At 42.5% G+C, this 22,655-nt stretch overlaps 1 protein-coding gene and 1 pseudogene across 5 annotated transcripts in view; one reads left to right on the top strand and one right to left on the bottom strand.

Annotated features, from left to right (window-relative positions):
* Positions 1–22,655, bottom strand: part of sgcg (sarcoglycan, gamma) — a 599,427-nt gene that overhangs the window by 384,243 nt on the left and 192,529 nt on the right. The gene's annotated exons all lie outside the window — the stretch shown is intronic.
* Positions 15,935–21,566, top strand: LOC145349303 (small ribosomal subunit protein uS17 pseudogene; annotated as a pseudogene).

Here is a 22,655-nt window from a genome sequence, read left to right as displayed (position 1 = left end):
TTCCAGATCCCAACACCCACTGCTCAAAAATGGTTTTCTTCATATAGCCTTTGATTCTTTTGCCAATTAGCTTAAACCCAAGTCATATGGTTCTTGAACCTTGCTCCAACACGTAAGTAACTCCCTATCTACTCTGTTCAGTCCTCTCATGATTTTGATCGAATTCTCCTTCCAACCTCCCCCAAGTTGTGAGAATAGTCACAGCCCCAGTCTGTCCAACCTATAACATCCTTTCGGGAAGGAAATCTGCCATCCTTACCTGTCTCGCCTCCATTTGACCCTAGAGACACAGCAATGTGTTTGACTCTCAAATGCACTCCAAAGTAATGAAGGATGGGCAATAAATGCTGACCAGCAAGTGATACCCATGTCCCACAAATGAATAAAACAAAATCTATTCGAGTAATTGAAGTTCCTCATGCCCGGAAGCATTCTTGTGAATGCTTTCTGCATGCTCTCTTAAGCCTGCACATCCTTCTCAGGGTGGCATGGTCGCACAGTGGTTAGCACCGCTGCCTCACATCACCAGGGACCTGAGTTCAATTCTGGCCTCGGGTGACTGTGTGGAGTCTACATGCTCTCCCCATGTCTGCGTGGGTTTCCTCTGGCTGCTCCAGTTTCTTCCCACAGTCCAAAGCTGTGCGAGTTAGGTTGATTGGCCTAAATTGCCCCTTAGTGTCCAGGGGACTAGCAAGGTAAATGAGTAGAGTTATAGGAACAGGGCCTGGGTGGGATTGTGGTCAGTGCAGACTCGATGGGCCAAATGACCTCCTTCTGCTCTGTAGGGATTCGATGATTCTATGAGTAAAGTGTCCGCTATGTTCCAGTCATGTTAAGACCAATCTTTTACAAAGGTTCACCATAATTTTCTTGATTTTGTGCTCCATTTGTAAAACACAGCAAAACAGAGACTACATTAATTGCTTTCTCTGCCTGCCTTCAAAGATTTGGACACTTGTATCCCCCAGATCTCTGTCCCTGCACCCTCTATAAAATTGAATCCTTGGTACTTATTCACCTCTCCTTCTTCCTTCCTAAATGTATCACCAGACATTTCTCTGTGTTAAATGTCATTTGCTGCGTTGCCATGGTATTGTGGCTAATACAGCCATCATGCAAAATCCCTGGCTTGCAGATCAAATGTTTGTATCTAAAAGACTGCCTTTGTAATGGGAGATAAGCATCAACAATGAAGGATGATGATGGCAGTAGCTGATATTAAGAATATTGCTGTGGTTCAAACCTGTCATTGTATTGCATAGTTCTTTCCCATTGTTAGTTGGGATAAAAGTGCTATGCTGCTATGATGCTAACTTCAGGCTTTTTCTGCGCTTATGAGAAAACAATACAATCAAGGCCATCTTTCATTACTTTACACCAGAGGTGCTGGGCAGAACTCCTCAGGGCCTAACTCACTTGGCTAGTTCTGCCAATCTTGTGCCAAAACTCTGACAAGAGACCAGCAGAATCCTCTAAGAAACAGCAGGCAGCCAATTGTGCCAGGTTGCTGAAATTTCTGAACATGTTCTCTCTCCTTTGTAAGGATAATAATGGCGAGAGTATGGAGTGCAAGGGGACTGGCCTCCCCACACTGAGTTCTTACAATTGTGGGCAAGTCAGAAGGCAAGACCAATAAGCCAGTTGTAGTCAATGGAATTATGTGCACCTGGATCATGAAGGTACACAGGTAATGATAGAAAGTACAGTGAATCTTCAAAGAACAAAAGAACAAAGAAAATTGCAGCACAGGATCAGGCCCTTCGGCCCTCCAAGCCTGCACTGACCATGCTGTCCGACTGAACTAAAACCCCCTACTCTTCCAGGGACCATATCACTCTATTCGAATGTCAAGAAGCCCTTTAAAAGTTACCATCATATCTGCTTCCTTTACCTTAAGTGTATGAGCATCAACTGTTGAGGATGTTAAAGGAGCCCTATGTCAAAATGGTTGCACTGAACTGAGTGAAAAATATCCGATTTAGGAGAATATTTTGGATTCTTGAACCAACTTTTAGCAGATTCCAGTTTGTTATCTTGTATGTTTAAAGCTATGTCCTTTAGGAGTTCAGGGTAACATTGATCTGCATCATCACCTCCTCTCAAGCACTTTGAACTACTCTCCAACAAGATTTTAGCTAGGTGTCAAAGAGTGTTATGGTACTGAGATGCATTTACTGCCAACAGGACAGCAAAGTTTGTTTTTCAGAACCTCGGAGGCTCTTGATGCTACTCTTTCAATCTGTATTAATAGACCAAGGCATCACAAAGAGAGACCAGTCCCTTCAAGGTGCTGAAAGAGATGGGGAAGGGAAGATGTGTTTGGTGGTGACAACAAACTGAAAATGGTGAAAATAGTGGTGGTTGATCAATGAATGTGGAAACTGGTGGGATGAGAGGTGAGGGCGAGGAAAATTAAATGATGGGTACGAGGTGAAGGAGTGAGGGCAGAAATGCAGGAAATAACATGGACATTGTCAAGGGTAGTTAATTCGACACTGCCAACCAAGGTGGAGGAGAATCTTTCGTTATGAAGAAAAAGACGTGGGTTCGGGTGATTGGCCATGCTACATTTGCCCGAGATCTGTAGGTTTAGGGGATTAATGGGGTAAATATGTGGGTTATGGGGTAAGCCTGGGAAAGAGTCTGTGCTGACGCGATGGGCTGGACAGCAACTTTCTGCACTGTAGCGATTCTATGATATTGCTATGTAATGCATGCACCTACAAATAATTCTCCCTTTAAGACCCAGGTACAGGCTTTTAAAAGTATTCTGCCCAAAATGTCAAGAGTTCCCAGCGTGGCTAGTTATGCTGGAAGCAAGCTTACTTAATATTCATGTTAATGTTAATATATGCTAATGTTAATGCACTTTCTGACACTACCAGTGTGGTTGCAAGATCCATGAGCATGCAATTCCTTTAGAGAAACTTAAGGAACTAAATGCTCACAAATCCCCAGGAACCGCTGGCCTATATTCTTGGGTTCTCAAAGGTGCTGTGGAGAAAACAGCTACTCCAATCCTAATTCTCCAAACTCTCCTAGATTGGAAGTTAGAAAATGAAACAACACTATTTAAGAAAGGAGGTAGATAGAAAACAGGAAAATAGGAGTTGCTTGATTTTAGTCATCAGGAAAATGTTGGAAACCATCCTTGAAGAAGTCCAAACCATTACTCAGAAAATTATAGCATTTTCAGAATTCCATGGTTTTATGAAAAAAATCACGTTTGATGAAATCATTAGATTTTTTGAGGCGGTTAGGTGAGGGACAGCTAGTAAATGTATTATGTTGGATTTCTAAAATCACTGAATAAACTGTTTTGGCAGTTGAACCCTCACCCCAGATATAGGCATCACTCACTATTAACGGACCTTGTGCACAATGAGTGGCACGTTGGCACAATGGTTAGTATTGCTGCCTCACAGTGCCAGGGACCCGTGCTCGATTCCCGGTTTGGGTCACTACCTGTGCGGAGTCTTCACATTCTGCCCATGTCTGCGTGGGTTTCCTCCTGGTGCTCTGGTTTCCTCCGACAGTCTGAAAGACGTGCTGGTTAGGTGCATTGGTGGTGCTAAATTTTCCCTCAGTGTACCCGAACAGGCCCAGAGTGTGGCAACTGGAGGATTTTCACAGTAACTTCATCACAGTGTTAATGTAAGCCTACTTGTGACACAAATAAATAAACTTAAAAGCTTTAAAAAATTTTACAAGGACTTAGTTAATTTCTAAGAACATTTGATCTGTAAGCATTTTAAAAGGCTATGGTACTTGCAGTGAGCACACTTTGGAGCCAACTGATCCATGAGGGTTTAATACCAATGATGTCAACTGAATGGTTAGTGTTCGCAATTGACCTGCTTTCTACAGCTGCACGCAAATAAATGCTTGCAATTGATGTGACTTCCAGTCAGTTCCTTCACTTGATTACTTTCAGATATCAAATGATGACTTAAAAAATGACTTCTGAACACAGTTTAATACAGTTGCATGCAGAATTCTGTCAAAGTTTTCAGGTAGGGGTTTCAAGCTTTTCCTGTACTCAACTTTAACTGTTATCAGCACTTGTCACGCAATATACACTGTTTTTTTAATCCTAATGACATTGCAATGCCATGTACAAAAGTTAAAATTTCCTAAAACTGTGTTTTACTTTGAACGGGCATGTCAGAAATCACAGAATCCCTACAATGCAGAAGGAGACCATCCAGCCCATCAAGTCTGTACTGACAACAATCCCAGCCAGGCCCTACTCCTTATATATTTACCTTGTGAATCCCCCGATACTAAGGGACAGTTTACCATGGCCAATCCTGCTAACCTGCGCATCTTGGGACACTATCGGACAATTAAGCCGGGCCAAACTACCTAGTCTGCCCATCTTTGGATGTGGGAGGACTGTGCGAGCATCCGGAGGAAACCCACACAGACATGGGGAGATCATTCAAACTCCACAAAGATAGGTGCCCAATGCCAGAATCGAACCCAGGTCCCTGGCGCTGTGAGGTGGCAGTGCTAACCACTGCCACTGTGCCGCCAAATCCTTCATAACCAACATTGAAACGAATGGTAATTTTAGCCACCATATTGTCATAGAAAATATTAAGAAACAAACTGCCATTAAGGGAAATATTATCTTCCTATTGAGCTTAAGTGAAGACAATAAATACAATTTTTATTACCTGCTATGTTTCCATTAAACATTTGACACTCCTGCTCGAGTCACTCAAAACTGCTTCAATGACTTGTACCATAAAATTCATTTAATCACAACTTCATTTTTAAATATTTAAAATCATTTTTTATTGTCTAATTACATTCCCCAGCACTGCATTTTCATTCGAAAGTAATTTATAGCTTGTTTTTTGCAATTTGGTATAAGTCCTTAGTAAGTAGACAATAAAACAAATGCTAGCTTTGGAACAGAACCAAGTCTGTTATTTATAATGCATTCAAAATTCATTAAGGTCAGTTGTAGGTTGCAGTCTATTTGATATACATCTGTGAATTACTCTTACCACAGAAAAAAAGTAATATAAACTAATGGGAGCTGGCTGGAAATAATTGAAATATACTGCATGAAATGTGGTGCAACAATAATCTTACAGGTAAGGTTTTATATCTCACACAGAGTAAAGTCAAAGACAGTACCACAAATTGAACTTATACAAGTTTTAAGCATATCCTAATTCCCCACCTTATTTCAGAAAGCTGCCCGATTCAACCTTACATCAAAATTTCTGATATATTCAGGCAATGCAGTGGCATGATCTTTGCAGATAAGTTTTATAGTTCTTACAATTGTCTGTCAAGGGTGAACATTACACAGAACTCATTGTAAATTGATAAGAAATGTAAAATGTAGCAGCACATGGGACCTAATCGCAAGTGGGTGAGTGTTACACAAGCAGACAGGTTTACCAGATGAGGGACCATATATGGAAGCCTGAGGATTGTAGAAGATCGCTCTGCAGGGGCAGGGTGGGTTGATCTGTCATCTTTTCCTTCCACGGACTCGTTTACTGCTTTTAGATTCCTGGCCAAGAATATGTACAAGCCGAAAGCAGCTCTGGTCTAATTAGGGTGCAGCTCACACAGCAACCTGCTTGGAAGTCCTGTACTCTGTCACTGCAGCCATTGCGACAAATGCTCTTTTTAATTACCCAAGCCTGTGGCAAAACTGTAATGTACACAATGGGTACTTAAGAATGTCCTGCTGTATTAAATTTTTAAATCTTTACACATTCCCTAAAGGTGGAGGTGGAGACCTTATTTTGCTTAATCTTGTCATTCAGAAGACAGGAGAGGCACAGCAGAGGTAACTCATTACCTTTTCCACCATTCCAAAATCCAAATGACAATTTTCAAGATATTAGAATGCTATTTGTGGTAAAATCCACTTCCTCTGGAATACTTTAAATGATCAGACTAATACCTATACAGGCAATTCCTCCCCTTCTGAATATTTGTTTTATGTTCAGTTACACAGTATTCTTAAAATTAAAATGAGGGCAGTGATATAGAAGGCTTCTTTACTTTTTCACTCCTTGATGGAGTACAGGCCATGGACAAATTCACTGCATCTAACACTGTTTTGTGCCGAACTCTCCAGTTACTGTCACGTACAGCCTTCCGCTCCCATCTCCTTTGCTGCCTCCCGCATCCATATGTTTCTTGGTCTGCATTAAGGGCCTCAATTGGTCTCCCCCTTCCCCACCACTGCCAAAATTCCATAACCTTGGAAAGTGGGCAGTGCAGTGGCACAGCGGTTAGCACTGCTGCCTCACAGTGCCAGGGACCCGGGTTCAATCAGCCCTGGGTCACCCACCCCCTGCCTTCGCTTACTGTTTTGTACCCCACTCCTCTCACCCCGAAGCCCATCCCTCGAGGGTTAGTAAAATTCAGGCTCATGTGTGTAAGTCTCAAGGCTGCTGAGGGTCATGAACTTCCAGATAAGTCAAGCATTTTAAGTATTATTCACAATACCATAGCTAGATCACATTTCTTTTGTCAAAACATACTCAAATTGAATTCCAGTGAGAGGTCTCTCCCTATTATGCAGTATGATTTTGGGCAGATGGTGGTTCAGTGTTATTGTCACTGGACTAGGAATCCAGAAGACCCAAGGTAAAGCTCTGGGGACCGAGGTTTGAATCCCACCATGGCAGATGATGAAATTTGAATTCAATAAAAATCTGGGATTAAAAGTCTAATGATGACCATGAAACCATTGACAATTGTTGTAAAATCCCATCTAGTTCAATAGTGTCTTTTAGGGAAGGAAATCTGCCATCCTTGTCCTGTTTGGCCTCCATGTGACTCCAGATCCACAGCAATGTGGTTGACCCTTAAAAAACCACTCAGTTTGAGGGATGGGTAACAAATGCTGGATTTGCCTGTGATGTCCACATCCCATGAAAGGATAAAGAAATTTCACAGCTCCACCTGTTTCCAAGAACTTGTCTGTCAGCATTCCAGGGAATGATCCAGAGAATTCCTGTAGAATTCCTACCCAACACTTGCTTCTTAGGTTTTGTTCCAACCATCATATTTGTCCATCACTGGATAACAGTTTCCATGAGATTTTAGTAAGTTGTCCCCAAGGTTTTGGTCACCTGTCCCAATCCCTTCATATGTGGCTTGGTATCCACATTTTAGACCCGCTGTGCTCCTGTGGAGAAACCTGGAGTGTTTGACTGCATGAAAGGTGTTATGTAAATGCAAACTGTTGTTGTATTCTCTAATGGATGTTGGTGGAAAGCAGGAAAGAAAATGCAGTCATGAAGAACGTACTTTTGGGTTTGTCATCATACCCCGCCTCTTCACTCTCACTCTTTTTGCTTGTCAGGTATCAGAGCCTTGGTGGAGTCTGAAATGATGAGACCCCTGTCTTAGGTTGTCTTAAACTTGTGGTTGGAACCATTAAAATTAAAAGGGTTAACTGCATCATAGTGCAACATGGTGGCACAGTGGTTAGCACTGCTGCCTCACAGCGCCAGGGACCTGGGTTCAAACAGCCTTGGGTCTCTGTCTGTGTGGAGTTTGCATGTTCTCCCTGTGCCTGCGTGGGTTTCTTCCAGGGCTTTGGTTTCCTCCCACATTCCAAAGATGTGCGGGTTAGGTGGATTGGCCATGCTAAATTGCCCCTTACTTTCAGGGTAAATTAGCAGGTTAAATATATGGGTTTACAGGGATAGGGCCCAGGTGGGATTGTTGTTGGTGATAGGCTGAATGGCCTCTTCTGCACTTTGGGGATTCTATGACTCTGTGAATTGTGGAGAGAGAATTTTCATTTTCTTCCAGCGGCACTGTAGCACTGCTGCTTCACAGAGCCAGGGACCTGGGTTCAATTCCTGGCTTGAGTCACTGTGTGGAGTTTGCACATTCTCCCCATGTGTGTGTGGATTTCCTCCTGGTGGTCCGGTTTCCTCCCACAGTCTGAAAGACGCGCTGGTTAGATGCATTGATCTAAACAGTTGCTGGTCTGTAGCGACCAGGGGATTTTCACAATAACTTCATTGCAGTGTTAATGTAACCTTACTTGTGACACTAACTTTAACTTGCTCTTATTCAAGTGCAATGAATTTCAGAATGGTGGGGGGGGGGGGGGGCGGGGGGGAGAGGAGGAGGTGGTAGCTGGTGGGGGGTGGTGTAGTGGTGGGTGTCTGATAAAGGAATATCTTTCGGTCTATACTTTAACTGTGGGCAGTTTTGTCTGGCTCCCATTACTGGTCTCGTCAGGAATGATGGACACACAGGAGCAGCCATGAAGTTAATTCTGTTGTTTAAACATTTCTTCATGCACCAGGAGAGGCTAAACTTTCTCCAGGTCCCAAGGAGAAGCCCTGGCTTGCCTTTCTCAATGAGATTGCTTATTTCTCCATCAGATCACTGATTCTCAGTGACGGTTACTGCTCCTGGGTGAACTCAGGAAGAAGGCCTACCTTACTAAAATAAAAGCAGACACTTTTACTATTTTCCATGCCAGGGGTAAATGTTTATCAGAGTAAATATTGCAGCAGCGCCTTTTCATCATGCTGTTTCTTGCCTTCCAGCTAAAATGGATGGATTTTTCCATCTGGAACGAGCCTCATGGCAGTGAGGGAACTTGGAGTGTTTCCCGTTGCAGAGGCCGGGAGGAAATCACGATGTACCTCCTAGCCCAAATTTATGCACCTGGAGGTTTATGGCTGAATTCCGTGGTAGGGCTGGCATGACAGTCATGTCTGGGCGCCATCTTGAAAAGCTGTGCAACGCCACTGACCAACCATTGAGGAAAGAAGATAGACTTCTTCAGAAGGAAGATGGGTCTCCCGGAACACTCTGAGGGGCTGGAAGATAGATTTGTGGGATGCAAGTCAGTTTTATTCTGGCCTCCAGCATGTTTCCTGATCCACCATGGCCAGCGCCAGCAGAAGATCCTGTGGGAAATTCATGCTGGCATGAAACCAATTCCTGGACTCTTGCTGAATTCTATCACCCATGCCCACCTCTGCCACCTCCCCCCCCTGCCCCCACCCAAGTCCACCATTGAACCCACTGGTGAGGTCATGGGAGAAATCCATCCAATACCTGTCAACAGCCTGTAAAGCAGGAAACTTCCCTCAGAGTTAGCATCTCTGATAGAATGATTATAAACAATCAGCTGAACCTTTTGTGCCCCTGCCCAGTATATGGAGGTAAGCTCTCCCCCATAATGCCAAAATCAGCTGCCCACCCAACATATTTAAATAAATAAATAATAAATAGCCCAAAGATGTGCGGGTTTGGTGGATTGGCCATACTAAATCGCCCCTTAGTGTCAGGGGGACTAGTTGGGGTAAATGCATGGGGTTATGGGGATAGAGCCTGGTGGGATTTTGGTCAGTGCAGAATCGATGGGCTGAATGGCCTCCTTCTGCACTGTAGGATTCTATGATTCCCTAATTAAGGGTCAGCTCGGCTTATAATCAAGTAGGGATTCTATGATCCTAGAAGGCCCACCCAGCCCTTGTTGATCTGTCAGCAGTGCTTTACGGCTATGCTGTGAGTTAGTGCGCAGCATGTCAGCTCCACAGCAAAGTTTCTGGGTTAGCATGCTGTCTGCTCCTCTCCCCTCCCCTTTGTCTAGCACTCATGTCTAGTCCTGGAATTAACAAATACGCTGCCTCCATCAAAAAAAGTCATCATTTGATTAATTCCGGATCAAAAATTATTGGAGTTTAAGATAGACAAATTAGAGCAAATGTTCCCCAGCACTGTTAGGCTGCTGGAAGTACAATGGGACAGCGTTTCTGCCCAGCAGCTTGGCAAACTGTATACCAGATTACTCTGCCAATTTTCTAATTAAAACTTGCTCCCATGAACTCTTTACAACAGTAAACAACAGAGACATTATTGGATCTCATTGGATGTGTTTATTTTGGTGTCAAACAGGAATATAGAAGTCCAGTTTAGGGCTTGGCATCTGGGCCTGGGAAATGTTTATATTGTTGTACAATGGTTATATGTTAAAGTGGTCACCTCACTACACAGCGATGCATTGGTTTATAATACATACCAGAAAGGTATCATTGGTGTCAACCTGAACTGGGCGGTAAGCCCTTGGATATGCTGATAAGTGGTCCAACATCTGTTCCAGGCTATTTGAATAAATTGATCGACAATTAGATTGGCACTTGATCTGTGCAATTGTTGACTAGTGTTTGCAGCTCTACAGTGGCCTGGACAGTGGTCCTTAAAGGGACCTCTGGAGGCCACTGAAGGAGAGGTAAGGTTTTGTCTTTAAACCTTTCTCTGTGGAGTCAGTGAGGTGTTCCATGTGCATCTACAGCCATGCCACTGATCAATGACAGCCCAATTTTGGTCACTACCTCCCCACCCCAATTGCTGTACTGCTCCTATCCAAAGGCCTAACAAGTCAAGCTGGGAACCTACCTGTTCCAGTGCAGGTATTGTTTCCTACACCTGTCTAGCAATTTTCAAAGACAGTTGCCAGGATTTTCCAGCCACACCCCAGAACCAGAAAATCCCACCCGAAGGTCAGCGGACCTTACCTCGCCCACTACAATTCCTGTGGCAAACAGAATGGGAAAATTCACCCCTATATGTCTGGTTTCAATTTAGCAGTTTCCTTCATAATTTTAATACAGTCAAGCCAGCAACTTTGGTACAGTCTCTACTGTTTGTGCAGGTGCCTTTCGTCTGCTATTGTCGGTGGTGTGTGTATGCTGGAAATTAAAAGTGTTGTTCCTGATAAAGCTGCTGGTGATATTCTACAGTAGTTATTAGGGATGTCACAGCATTCTTTTGCTGAACTTTCTAAACCAGTGGACAGCAAGCAGGAAAGCACAACGTCTCAAAAGATGCAAATGTTACTTGAAGGGAAAAATCCACTTGATTTGTGCTCACAATGCATGGCACATAATGCACAGGTGAAATCTGTCTTCCACAAGAAGGAAACTTAATCCCCCAGCTCTCCATTGTTCTAGCCCCCAATAAAAATGGGTTTGTGTCATACACTTGGAGCCCGTAAACAGGATTGAGGTTTATTGTTAAATGGACCAGGATGGTTCAGGCAGATGTTGCTTGAGGTTGAATTGAACGAGTGTTCATTTCAGATATTCTTTATGGTAAGTTTGTAGTCACTTTAAATTGACCCAAGCGTGGCTTACAAATGAACACTGGAGACAAAGTTGACTGCAATGACTAAATAAGTAATCAATTCAGGAACTGTCAGATTGGAGCTATTCAGTTTGACCTTTGGTCTTTCACCTTTGTGAGCAGAAATTACAGGTCACATACACTGGGTAGCAATGACTCATTGTTGGTGGTGAGGTGGCTATTAACAGCAGCTAGTCATATCTGAATGAAGCAGGAGCAGCTGCTGTAATTACCCAAACCAATTGGTATGTTTATCACTTTAAGCACCACCCAACTCACTTCTATGGGGAAATAAGTCAGTTGCTGAAAATCTGCACCCTAATTCACACTGGGATTCTCTGTTGCCAGGAGTGGAAAAGCGAATTGTCGAAAGTCTGCAGAGAGATCTGGATAGGCTGAGTGAGTGGGCGAGGACCTGGCAGATGGAGTATAACTTTAGCAAATGTGAGGTTATCCACTTTGGAAGAAATAATAGTAGAATGGAATGTTATTTAAATGGTGAAAAGCTGCAGCATGCTACTGTGCAGAGGGACCTGGGGGTCCTTGTGCACGAATTGCAAAAACCCAGTCTGCAGGTGCAGCAGGTGATCAAGAAGGCGAATGGAATGCTGGCCTTTATAGCGAGGGGGATAGAATATAAAAGCAAGGAGGTCTTGCTGCAACTGTAAGGGCACTGGTGAGGCCGCAACTGGAGTACTGTGTGCAATTTTGGTCCCCTTATTTGCAAAAAGATATAGTGGCCTTGGAGGGACTGCAGAGAAGGTTCACCAGGCTGATGCCGGAGTTGAGGGGGTTAGCTTACGAGGAGAGATTAAATAGACTGGGCCTGTACTCTTTGGAGTTTAGAAGGCTGAGGGGGGATTTTATAGACACTTACAAGATAATGAAGATGCTAGATAGGGTAAAGGTAGAGAGATTCTTTCCACTTAGGAAGGAAACCAGAACAAGAGGGCACAGCCTCAAAAAAACCTGGGTGGGGGGGCAGTTTAGAATGGAGTTAAAGAGAAACTTCTTCTCTCAGAGGGTGGTGAATCTCTGGAATTCTCTGCCCATTGCAGTGGTGGAAGCTACCTCGTTGAATATATTTAAGTCACGGGTAGATAGGTTTCTGATATATAAGGGAATTAAGGGTTATGGGGAGCAGGCGGGAAAGTGGAACTGATCCACTTCAGATCAGCCATGATCTTATTGAATGGTGGGGCAGGCTCGAAGGGCGAGATGGCCCACTCCTGCTCCTATTTCTTATGTTCTTATGATGAGGAGGTGCTGCCATTGAACTGGGGCAAACACAGTAAGAAGTCTCACAACACCAGTTAAAGTCCAACAGGTTTATTTAGTAGTGAACACCAGTAGCTTTCGGGGTTTGCCCCTTTGTCAGGTGAATGGGAACCTACACCTCTCAATCTACACCTGTGACCTCTTGTTCTGGATCTATTATTGCTGGCGACACAAATTAGCTTAATTACTGCTTTTTCCTGAGTGCACTCAAGCACAATAATATCCTTTTGATAACTGGTGACCAGAAATATAGGCATTATTCCAGATGGGTTCTGACCAATTCTTTACGCAGCAGAAATACCTTCCAATTGGAAGGCTTGTCATGGTGAATGAGCCATCTAAGATGCTGTGCTTTTCGCCACTCAGTAAGACAGAGAAGCTCTGTTAGATGTCTACTTTTCTGGATGATTGTTTTGGAAAGCTTTGAAAATCTTCCTGCAATGCAGCAGCACTGGCTGCATTCTCCAGTAGACATGTTACAGAGTGATAGGGAGTTGAAAAACTATAGCTTATATTGTACAATAAAATCCAAGAGAATTGGAATACAAACTAAACATAGATGTCATACTTTGTCACTCCTCTCCATACTGTACAATGCTATTTTTAATAACTGGAAATACATAAGCTGCCTCTATATAAAAACATACAAGGGTAAATATTTTTTATTCAACTTCCTCCTTAGGAAGGCAGAAGCTTTTTCAATTTGATTATCTTTTGAGTAACTTGAAGACAAGCAGCATTTTAAAAGCCATCAAAATGCAGAACGAAAGCTACTTTAATGCACTAACATGTTTTCTTTAACTGTGCTTGACCATTTTACAACAGCTATTATTGTAGTTTGATAACAAAGAACAGAAGTTGGATTCATTAGGACTGAAATCGACTTGTGCCTGCTTTTCTGCATTGGTGGCCCCACTGTTAAATTTGTGGGGACCATTTATTCAGTATGGTAGGCATTAGGCTACTTAAATATATTAATGAGGGGGACTTGTGTCCCTGAAATTTTAAAATTTGTTTCCAATCTATAAGCCACTTGGGATTTTTCAATGACCTCCAAGGCTGCCAACAAAAGGTAAGCATTAGGTGCATTTCTTAAATTACTTTTTTTGTGCAGCAGGAATATTATTTCCCTTGCTCCCACATGCAAATGTATACAAGCTCATGTACGCATGTGCACACAAATGCACGACATGTGCATGTGTTTTCTGGTTCCCACAAGCTAGAGACAATCACATATAGACTCAAAATGCTGGAGTTTCTTTGAGTTTATTTCTTACCGCTAATATAGCTGGTAAGTGATGTTGTCTCACTGGCTAATGATGTCGTACAATTTGTCATTGATGTCATCTCGCTAATTCATGAAGTTGTACTATTTGTTATTGGTGCTGTCTCGCTAGTTAGTGAGATTGTACTGTTTGTTATTGGTGTTATCTTGCTAGTTAGTAAGGTTGTACTATTTGTTATTGGTGTTGTCTTGCTAGTTAGTGAGGTTGTACTGTTTGTCACTGGTGCTGTCTCACTAATTGGTGAGTTTGTACTGTTTGTTATTGGTGTTGTCTCATTAGTTAGTGAAGTTGTACTGTTATTGACGTTGTCTCGCTAGTTAGTGACGTTGTTCTGTTTGTTATTGGTTCTGTCTCACTAGTTAGTAAGTTTGTACTGTTTGCTATCAGTGTTGTCTTTTAGTTAGTGATGTTGTTGATTATTTTTTTCATCTTTTCCAGTTGAGGTGTTGGTTGAATATTATTAGGGAAACTTCAAAGTATTTTATGAAGTTAGCCTAGACCCCAGCTTTTTTTGACTTTGGCATTAGTGTGAGCTTAAAGTATTGTACTCCAGGTGTGAGTCTATTAACCCATTGGGTAGCCTTTATTAAAACAGACTTTATTTAAAAGCACAGATAAAATAAAAAAAAATTAGCATAACTTTTATCAATTAAAATATATAAACATGCCAAAATATAATTCTTAACAGCTATCTATCTCCATACTCCAATTTAAGCAATATCCCTACTTCAGATCCAATTAGCACCAGAAACAGATACTGTCACATGAATGCTAGATTTCCAGCATTTTAATCCCTCTGCACAGAGACACAGAAAGGCACCCACCTTCTAACTCCTAGACAGCAGTTTCCAGAGAAAGATCTATATTCCAGCAATAGAACTTCAGAGAAAGAGATCTATTTTCTGGCAGATCCATCTCCAAATCCAAAGGGCCAGAACTCCCAAACAGCAACTGAACTTGGTTTCTCTCTGTAAGCCTAGCACTGCCCAGTCACATGATCTTCCTTGTTAATCAACTTAATCAAACCCCACTCTGAGAAACCCCAGGGGAAAACAATTAAATAACAATACTGCATTAGTCCAGATTAAAATGAACATTTTAGAAATTAAGGTCAATTATGTTACAGTAACAACATGGGCTGCCAGGTACAAGCAAAGCAGCGCCAATAATAAAATTACCTGCCATAACAAACCTTGAATGAAGAATATGACACAAAAATGTTTCTTAAAGACACAATATCATCACAATATAGACTCTGTTCTTTCTCATTTTCTCACTTGCTTCAGTCTGACCTTCAAGTCTCAGCTTCACCAACTACTGTTGCTGGATTCCAGGTTTTGATGATTGGATCTTATATACAGTTTGTCTTTTCAATAACTCCAGCAGTGATTCTGCATATTTGTGGAAGTGTTGTCCTCTTTCTACCTGTTTATCTATGAATTGTTGTCTTGTTTACTTCTAGTCACTAGGAGGGAATATCTTGTTTGGCAGAGTTATCTTAGAATCATAGAATCCCTATAGTGCTGAAGGAGGCCATGCGGCCCATCTTATTTTGTATTTCCATCCATTAGCTCTGCAAGCAATTCTGTGTTAGCCTTGAGAGGTGTAAATCCGGGTGACAAAAATACAAAGCTTGGATCTTTGTTCATCTATCGGTCCTTGCTGAGAGCTCTCTTGACCGTCTGGACGTGTCTTTCTGTGAACCTACGTTACTTAGGTAACGTGGTGGTGATGCTGAACCCATTCTGTTCAGCAAAGTTTAAAACTTCTCCAGAGGTGGGTTAGGTTCCATTTTCACATATTCTTTTAGAAATCTGTTGCTCAACAAATGGAACTCGTACTGAGATAATTGTTGAGGAAAACAAATCAATTCTGGATTAGTGCCAAAGAGAGAGAGACAGTAGAAAAAAAGTGAGATGTGCAAAAACAAAATGGCTGCTGCATCAGGAATGAGTGCGCAGTGCCCGGCCCAGGGTGAACTGGGAGGTCTATGATGTCAAAGGGAACCCTGAGAAATTGAAACAAAAATGTGGATTAACACTCAGTAGTTTTCTAAAAGGCTCCAGTAAAGAGGAAAGAGGCAGGACAGGAAGTGTTGAGTTTGTTTAATAGCTGTGATTTTAGTGAAGGTGACAGCAGGAGCCAATCAAATGTTTTTGAAAGATGAAGTATAAATCTCCCACCAAAATTAAATCATCAGATTTCCCAGTGTGAATTTCAGATCCTGAGCCATGGATCAGGTGAGCCAGTTGACAAGATTGAAAAATGCAGCCAGGAAATTTAAGGACACAGAATGACAGCAGCTCATCCAGGGCTCTGCCCCACCGCAGTGTACAAAAAGGTTTTAATTAGAAAGGACAAGCTGACAATATCACAAGCTGCGGGCATATGGCCTGGGCACATAAAGCCACCAGTAGACAGATGAAGACATTGATTAGCCAGATGACAAGCTATCAGTTAAATTCAGAGAAAGGCAGTCAGGTTGATGCAGGGAAATAGCAAAAAAGGAACGTCCACCAGACAGAGAGAAAGATGTGCCAGACCACACGAGTTCGCGGACAGAAGAGAATGTCCTGCGTGTGGATCAAAACTGCAGAGCTGTGGAAAGCCCAAACACTAGGAAAACATGTGCAAAACAAAGGAAGAATTACCAGAGGTAGAGTAACAGAACGAATAAGAAGGGAGAGAAACCAAAACATCCTTACCCTGAAAGATGACAACGAGTTTGAGGATACAATAGACATTGGAGCAAAAAAGCTGCATAAAACACCTGGATGTGACAGTTCCCCGAGAAAGAAAATTCACACAATCATTCAGATCAGGAAGATGACACAAAATAAGCCTATCACCAGAAATGTACAGGTTTCAAGATGAAAAATTAGAAACAGGGAATAAAGTTGCTGACCTGGGAAGATTGAAGGCTGAGCAGAATATAAAGTGATACATTGAAAATGAACATCTGGAAAGGAATGTGCAAGTTGTACACTTAACAGAGCAGTGCAGCCAAGAGGGAGATCCTGAACCTTGGGTCAGAACTTCAACTGCACCTGTTACAAAGTGAAGAATGAGAGTGCCGAGTTCAGACAGTAAATTAGTAAATTAGTGATGCAGATTAACAAAATCGCAATCAGAGAATCATTTACCGGCAACCCATACCAAGTTGCGAGAAATGCTGGAGTGTTCAGAAGGGGAAGCATGAAACAGAGCAGACACAGCAGGAAACTGAGAAACTGGTGGAAGACCATAGAGCGGTCGGAAGAGAAACAAGATCATAATGCAGACTCTGAGGAGAAGTTTACTGTCTGGCCCAGGGCCCACCACAGTTTTCTTTCAGAGGAAGAGGCACTAAACTTTAACAACAGTCAAGTGATACTCTGTATATTGTCTCTGAGGCAAAAAAAGCTACAAAAGATATTAACTTTAGTTGAAAGCAATAGTTGTTCATTTTTTATAATAGGTAACGTAAAAAAGTTACTGGAGCCCTGCCAGTGGGAGTGGGATCAATGGCAGATGGCTGTGGGGGGAAGGTGGAGAAAGGATTTAACAAGAGGCTGAACAATTGGTTTCGCACTGGCATTAGCCTGACCTGGCATGGCAGGTCAGGAATCCTGCTGGAGGCCGGCTTGAAACTGATTAGTATCCTGCTAATGAGATGGAAATTTAAGGCCTAAATGGAATCTTGCCTTCATGTCCTATTCTCCACAATGCCAGCGGGAAAATATGCCGGTCCAGAATACGCCTGCACCAATGTGCCGTGTGAAAGTTGGGACTTACCCGAAGAACGCCTGGGGCTGTCTTTGAATTTTTGGATGGAGGCCTCCAGAAACCTTGGAACGCACAGCAATAGCTGGGGGAGCATCTATCCAGCTTCAGTGTCTTCGAGAAGGTCCATCTTCCAGCCCTCTTTCATCAGGAAGTCCGTCCTCTTTCTTCAGGAAGTTCATCTTATTTCTTCAATGGTGGGTCAGTAATGTCGGGGACCTTTTAAATGTGACACCCAGATATCATGGGGGGACGAATCCTCTCAGGTCTCACCCACCATGGAAGACAGTGTAAAGCTTCCAGATGCATCATTAATTATGCCAGGAAAGGAAGATATGATGGGGTATCCTGTCGGCCTCTGCAGTGGAAAACACTCACCCATCCCACTCTCACCATAGGACTTAGTTCCAGATGGGAGAATTCCGGCCAATGATTAGAAAAATATATTGTTATATCAATGCAAAATAATTTAGGAGAGTATATCATCATGCGTACATATGTATGGTCAGAGTGCCACACTACTCAACACTGCTGTACAGTCTGTTTGCCAATGCTACAATATAATGATACATGGTGAGATCTGAGAAATACATTGGACAGCAGCTCCTGTATCTGTGCAGAATATGTGATCAACCCAAACTTCTGTGCTGCGCAGGACGTAACAAGCCTTGGAATAAAGTTGCCTCGTGGAATTTTAGCTGCCTGCGGACATACAAGAGGTGCCAGCAGCATGTCCTGGATATGTAAATGAAGATCGAGGCCTAATTTCAGGAAAATCTCAATACTCTTTGTTCAAGGCTATTTTCCTGCTGTATCAGTTGCTGGTCAGGCCGCCTAGGGTAAAATGTTTTAGTTAGCTGCCATCACAAAGATGTTACTGTGCTTGAGTGCGCAATGAAGAAGATTTCTACTCCCAATGTGTTCAATCCACACAATGATTGCTATATTGGCTTTATCTTCACCGTGCTATTGCAATACTGCGGCACTAGCTGTGCATTCATGAGCACATTGTGACAACAGTATCCTATTTGAGATGCTGTGATAATACTACTATTATTTACTGTTATATAGTGGAGAGTAGTTTGGGGCTGGAGTTGACAGTGCAGAGTTATACGGCATTGCCAGGTCAGGCAGGTTGAGTGGGCTCATGGTCTCATGCCCAGCTTCGCTGACTGTACTACAGTGCTGAAGTAGAATCGATATGACAGTTAGTTAGTAGCTTCAAGATCACACTGCAGCCAGGACAACACCGAAATGGTTTGAAACTATTGATAATCTCACCTACTTGTCAAGATGAAACACACCACCGGCTCAGCAAACCCATGTATTATTTATTCAATCTATCCCACCATCAATTACTGCAGCTTGAAGTTCATTTTGGAGGAGTTCCCATCTCCCCAAAGAATGTCATTAATACCACAATGAAGTATCGTGGGTCTGATAAATGCTATTTAAAAATATTTATCAGTACATCCCTCTCTCCAGAAGTGGATTTATAATGGAGTCACTTGCATTCTGTCAAATTCGGTTTAATCCAAAAAAAAGCCTTGCGATGATCAATATTATGGTAATGGACCTCGAATGTCCTCAATAAATTCAGAATAAAACATGAAGTGCTTGTTTTTTGATTTGAGGCGAGATAAATATGACTCAGCTCAAGTGGAGAAGATTTGAATAACCTGGAATACATAGAACTTAAAACTGAGCAAATAAAATATAGACACCAACAATAAAACAAACACATGGGGGAATCCAGAACCAAGGGTCATTGTTTGTGGATAAGGGGTAAATCTTTTAGAACTGAGGTGTGGAGAAATTTCTTCACTCAGAGGATTGTGAATGTGTGAAATTCCCTACCATAGAAAGTAGCAAAGACTAAAATGTTGTCTGATTTGAAGAAGAAATTAGATATAGCCCTTGGGGCCAAATGGATCAAGGGATACAATGGGAAGGGGGGAAGACAGTATTGGATTTGATGATCAGCCATGATCAAAATGAATGGCGGAGCAGGCTCGAAGGGCCAAATGGCCTACTTCTGCTTCTAGTTTCAATGTTCCTATATTAAGGCAAATGTTGCTGGAATGGGGCATACAAATGGATTAGCCAAGAGAGGAGAGAGCGGTGATGAGTATGGATGGTCTTTCAAGAGTTGAAAATTTGATAATGTGCCACACAATCGACTTGCTAGCAAAGTTGAAGCCTTGGGAGTGAAGAGGCTTTGGCAGCATGGATACGAAATTGTCTGAGCAGCAGCAAGCAGAGAATGGTGGTGAAGGTTGATTTTGGAGGGAAATTGTGCCGTGATGTCCACCAGGGCTTGGTGTTGGAATGATTTCACTGTTAGATACATATTAATGACCTGGAGCTCAGCATACCGGGCATAATTTTAAAGTTTCAGGATGATATAAAACTCAGACATGCAGTTCTCACACTGAGGAAGATAATCACAGCCTTCAGGAGGACAATAGACTGTTTGGTGAAATGATTGGGCACATGACAGACACAATTTAATGTAGAGAAGTGTTCATTTGGCAGGAAGAATGAACAGAGGTACTATAAACAAAACATAGGGTACACAATGCTTAGCACTGCTGCTTCACAGCACCAGGGACCTGGGTTCAATTCTGGCTTCTGGTGACTCATAATCATGGAGGCATAGAGGTTTACAGCATGGAAACAGGCCCTTTGGCCCAACCTGTCCATCCCACCCAATTTTTAACCATTAAGCTTGATCCCACTTGTCTGCATTTGGCCCACATCCCTCGATACCATCTTACCCACTGTCTAAATGCTTTTTAAGGGACAAAATTGTACACACCTCTACTACTACCCCTAGCAGCTCCTATTGGAAGACTTTCTTGCTTGGATTCATATTTACTCACAGGACTGATAGTCAGATTCAATGACATTTTTATTATCCCCTACAACTCTTCGAGATGACAAAGCCCAAGCCATTTGCATAGTGTATAATTTATATGCCTCATTTATTCCATCAATAAAGTTTATTAATGCTTTAATGTTTATTTATTAGTGTCACAAGTAGGCTAACACCGCTGTGAAGTTACTATGAAATTTCTCTTGTCGCCACACTCTGGCACCTATTTGGGTATACAGAGGGAGAATTTAGCATGGTTAATGCACCTAACCAGCTCATCTGTCAGACTGTGGGAGTAAATTGGAGCATCGGGAGGAATCCCACGCAGACATGGAGAGAATGTGCGGATCCACACAGACAGAGACCAAAGCCAAGAATTGTACTTGGGTCCCTGGCGCTCTGAGGCAGCAGTGCTCACCACTATACCACCAAGCTGCCCACTGTACTTGTGGACAATGGTGCATCTACAATCAATCACATGTCTCAAATGGCAAACTGCATGTCTGAGGTTCTGATACAGTCATGAACGCTTTTGATGCTTAATGATTGTATTTGGTGCCTAGTGATCTCTGCTGTCCAGCAATTGTGTCTGGAATGCTTTTGATCACTGATGATCTGAGCACTTTGGAATGTTAACGATCACTTCCACCGAGCTTTGGTGGCTTTTGAGAGCTTTGAATCCTGAAGTAGAGGAATAGCGTGATGTTAAAAGATGTTAATTCAGTACATAAATGATCACAGAAGTTACTGTGGTCAGTACTCCTTCCAAATTATACTGTGATGCCAAGTGATGTACTAATTGATTCTGAGAGAGCTTCCAAAAGCGGTCTACAATCTTCCAGAACAAGAAGTGGGCACTTGTGGGTGAAGCCAGCAAGGAAAATCTTTCCCATTACTATTGTGATGCAGGCCTGGGCTTCACGACTTCATGAGAGGCCAAGATGGAACCTACATTGACAAGAAATGTCCATTCACAGGTACCAAGTCAATCCGGGGGCAGGTCCTGATAGGTGAAGGTGTAGTGGACAATTGTTATTCACAGAAACTACTTGTCAGGAAGCACAACCTCATTGAGAAGCAATGTAAGAACAGGGTCTGCCCTATCACGCTGCTTCAGGGATGTACAGAATGGGGGCAGTATCACTGTGGGGGAATGTCGGCCTCTCAGCACATCTGCGTGTTTCAATATCCTCAAGTTCACTAAAGCCATAGGAGCCAAGAGATAGTTGCAGAAATTTTGAATATTACTGTGAAGTAAATCAGCCACAATACAGCCTTTGTGAACAGAGGAAAATGTCAAAAGATTCTGTAGGGGGTTAACGATTATTATGTCACTGAAGAGGATACTTACACTGTTCAGTACAAGCCCTAACTTTCTGTGGTGAACAATTCTTAGGAAATAATGGGGAGATTAGGGATGAGATGCCATTTGTGTGAAAGTAAATTGACCAGCAAGTGCTTGAGGTCCAGAAATGAATATCTCTTCATCTGCTGAATTGCTGCTGCTTTGTACATTCATAAAGGTGTGCATGGCGAATGTGCCATTATTTTCCCAAAACGTTTTGGCCCAAAGTGAATGTATCCACAATGGAACTGAATTTTGGTATTTGTACTATTTATTTTTTTCAAGAAATATTGAGTTAATGAGTTACTTTAGATTAACATTTCTATGTATGATAAACAACAAAAAAGCCAACTTATGCACATTTGCAGCACTGCCCGTTCATTAAGTAGATAAGTTTATTTATTTAAGTTTATTTATTAGTGTGACAAGTAGGCTTATATTAACACTGCAATGAAATTACTGTGAAAATCCCCTAGTCGCCACACTCCGGCACCTGTTCAGGTACACGGAGGGGGAATTTAGCATGGTCAATGTATCTAACCATTGCATCTTTTGGACTGTGGGAGGAAACCAGAGCACACGAAGGAAACCCATGCAGAACATGGGAAGAACATGCAAACTCCACACAGACAGTGACTCAAGCCCACAGAAGCCCAAGTCCAAGCTCTGGCTTGCCCGCAGAAGGCAAAGAGTGGTTATAGATGGGTCACATTCTGCTTGGTGATCAGTCACCAGTGGAGTGCCCCAGGGATCTGTTCTGGGACCCTTACTCTTCGTGATTTTTATAAATGACCTAGATGAGGAAGTGGAGGGATGGGTTGGTAAGTTTGCTGATGACACAAAGGTCAGAGATGTTGTGAATAGTGTGGAGGGATGTCAGAAGTTGCAGCGAGACATTGATAGGATGCAAGACTGGGCGGAGAAGTGGCAGATGGAGTTCAACCCAGATAAGTGTGAAGTGGTTCATTTT

This window comes from Carcharhinus amblyrhynchos, chromosome 10 (genome assembly GCF_965287045.1).
Source record: "Carcharhinus amblyrhynchos chromosome 10, sCarAmb.v2.hapA, whole genome shotgun sequence".
NCBI lineage: Eukaryota > Metazoa > Chordata > Chondrichthyes > Carcharhiniformes > Carcharhinidae > Carcharhinus > Carcharhinus amblyrhynchos.
The sequence above is the reverse complement of the archived record's forward strand: the minus strand, read 5'-3'. Positions and strand labels throughout refer to the sequence as shown.